The sequence below is a fragment of the Alligator sinensis genome, unplaced genomic scaffold, assembly GCF_000455745.1.
Source record: "Alligator sinensis unplaced genomic scaffold, ASM45574v1 scaffold76_1, whole genome shotgun sequence".
NCBI classification, from domain to species: domain Eukaryota; kingdom Metazoa; phylum Chordata; order Crocodylia; family Alligatoridae; genus Alligator; species Alligator sinensis.
This window is the reverse complement of record NW_005841865.1, coordinates 2,810,028-2,813,391: the sequence shown is the minus strand read 5'-3', so window position 1 is coordinate 2,813,391 and position 3,364 is coordinate 2,810,028.

Below are 3,364 nucleotides of genomic sequence, written 5' to 3'. Positions count from 1 at the left end.
TTCTGTGTCTCCAGCTGAGTTTGTGTATCACTGTTCCCCTTCCCCCCCCCATATCTTAGTTCTGAGGCCATGTTTGCAGCGGCACAAATTTGTGCCCCCCAGAGCACACCCCTGCTCGTGCTCCATGTGACGTTGTGCTCCAGCTAGTCGGGGAGCGGCTGGCTGGGGCGCAGGGTGCCTCAGCACAGGGGCTTCGCAGTGCATGGAGATGTTTATCCTGGCGCGCGCCATTTGGGAATGCTTTGCCCTGCTTTTTTTTCAGGGGTTTAGGGGTTTGCTACCGGGAAATCCCCTGTGCTGCAAATTAGCAACACTGCGCACAGGTTAATGTGCAACACGCATGGTTTGTGGTTCAGCAAAGAGGTTTGCACAGGGTTAACATACATCCAGGTTTCCCCAAACATGTCCTCTTTTTGGGTCCTCCCATCTCAGTCCAGGCAGTTTTTTAAAATATCAACAAATGTCTGAGATTTTGATCCATTCATCATTGAAGTTTCTCCCATCATTTCATGGCTAGCCCTAGCCAGGAGCTGCTTGGGACTGGGGGGAGTGGGCGGAGGGCAACTGGAGGCAAGGTGCATATTCATAGATTTCATAGGCATTAGGGGCTGGAAGAGATGTCATGAGATTATTGGGTCCAGCTCCCCTGCCATAGGCGGGAAGTCATCTGGGGTCAAGTGACCCCAGCAAGAAATAAATCCAGCTGTTTTCTGAAGACCAGAGTAGGTGCTTGCACCATCTCTGGGGGAATTTGTTCCAGGCCCTGGACACACGCACTGTAAAGAACTTTTTTCTTACATCCAGTCTAAATCAGCCTTCCTGGAGTTTATGGCCATTAGACCTTGTTGTCCCTTGGGGAACAGCTGTTCTCCCAGGTCCTGATGTATTCCTCTTATGAAGTTGTAGGCTGCCACCAAGTCCCCCCTGAGCCTTCTCTTCTCCAGACTGAAGAGCCCCAAGTCCCTCAGCCTCTTCCTGTACAGCCTTCCCTCCAGGCCTTGGATCATATGAGTGGCTCTCCTCTGGACTCTCTCAAGCACTATGCACATGGCCGGCATGCAGCCAGGCAGGGTGGTGCGAGCAGCCCCGGCAGCTGGATGCAGGTAGGTCTGTGGGGGGCAGAGGTTGGAGGTCCAGGGCTTGGGGACTATCTGTGTGTGTGGAGGAAATGGGTGTGTGAGGGGAACAGATGCGTGCTGACACTGGGGAAGCTGTCCAGGTGCTGGGGCTGCAGCAGGGCGAAGGAGGCAGTAGGGGGACATGCCTGCCCCTCCAGCACGGGAAGGTGGCAGGGAGGGGATGGGATGGGGAGGGCCCTTTGGTTGGGAGTACGGGGCACAGGCAGTGCCAGGAGGCTGCGGGTTGGGTTCAAGAAGTACCAGCATGGTCGGGGGGGCATACTGTGGGTGAGGAGTGAAAGGCAGCGGCAGGGCTTGGCGGGGTTTGGCTTGGGAGTGACGGGCAGAGCACAGGCATATCACTGCCTCCCTCCCCCAATCATATTACTTCCCCCTACCCCGACACCAGATGTATCTGATGAAGTAAACAGTGGCTCATCATGAAAGCTTGCGTGCCATCTCTCTCTCTTTCTCTGTACCTTATTTAGTCTGTAAAGGTGCATCTCTGCCCTGCCTTTTGCCTGACTTCAGACTCCCACTGCTCATCACCTCTCTTGTTTTTAACAAGAGGCAAGGGTTTTTTCCTGACATCCTTTAAGGCACCTGCTGTATAGTTGGGAGAGACTCAGGACAAGCTGGGAGCCAACTGCTGCCCATCCTCAGGGCTCGTCCTCTCCTCTCTATTTCTTGGACCTTCAGGGCCACAGCGCAACAACCCAGCTAGAAGGTGCAGCTTTTTAAAAATAGTTCTCCACTAGGTGGCACAATATTAACTTTGTCAGCCCCTTCTCTTCCTCCACTAGATGGCAGCACATGACTTGAGGAAGAGAAGGGGCTGACAAAGTTAATATTTCTCTTTTGCAGATATTTCCGCCTGTTGTAGCATATCCTCTTCACTTGTTAATACACCAAGAGAGAGGTTTCTATGTCAGTTCAGAAAGGTCTCTCTTCATATTGGTGTGGGTTTCTATGCCACAAGCAACTAGATATGAACATACCCAAAATAAGACAAATGTAATGTGATAAAAATTCCTACGGGTCCTGAATCCTCTAATGATACTCAGACTGTGGACTCTTTCTACTTGTTTTTAAGTCAGGCCTGAACTCTACTAGATCTAGTCAGTTCATGAAGGTGGTGTATTCCTCATCATAAAGCAACTGATCAATCTGACTATATAGGAAGACAGACAAAGATGAACGTGCAGCTGCTTGTGATGGGTGGGTCATGGTCGGGTGGGGGGGATACTGTGGGTCAGGAGTGAAAGGCAGCAGCGGGACTTGGGGCGGGGAGTGGGGCTGTGGCCCCTCCAACTAACATTTTGCCTCTCCAAGATTGTTTCCAGGGAGACCAAAGGAATGTTCATCCCCATGACAAATGTTTCTTGGTTGATGTTGGAAACATTCACCCCACAGGGGGCTTGACAGCCACACAATACAGTTGTACTTAGTAGAATAATGGTTAGGGACCTGACGTTTACTCAGCTGTAGTCACTGATGCCTTTACCAATGGAGATTCTGCCTCAAACTTCCCAGCAGTAAGACAAACCTCTGTATGGGGTCTGTAACTCGACATTATAAATTACTTTGACAAAGAATGGGAGGGAATCTTTCTAGCATGTCAGCCCTGTAGCAAACCATGCAATTCTGACTTATATGTCAAATCCAAATTGAGTTCCCAAACCCAGTGTCTAGTTCTGAGCCACAAGAGTCTAGCAGCACTGGTGTTGGGAGATGGAGTGCTTTTATTGCATTACAATGCTTTATGTCCCAAAGAGGAGAAATACTGGTGAGCCTTGAAGGGCACATGCAGTGCTTCTTTACCAAAAAATAAAGCAATAAAACTAGTGATACTCAGGCATATGCAGCACTATCCAGATATTTTGAAAGATCTCTATCGCACAAGTGAGAACCAAGAAAAGTAGCAGCATTGTGTTGCACAGCTAGAAACTGTACATGTAGCCTCATCCAGGGAAATGGATTGCTTCTTAGATGATTACTCTGTTAACTAGCAAGACAGAGTGGAGCGAAGTAGTTAGCAATGTTAGGCAGGGCAGGGTGGCAAGTTATAGACTAACTAGTTCAGAGAGGCATGAGCTTTGGTAGGCTACCACCTATTTCGTTAGATACTATGAATGGACAATGCAGAGGTTTTGTGAGGTTTTTATAATAAATGAGAGATTAGGCACAAGATTCACTTGCTGTGAGGTTTTATTACAGACCCAGTGCTTATCCCAGGGTTTCTAAGT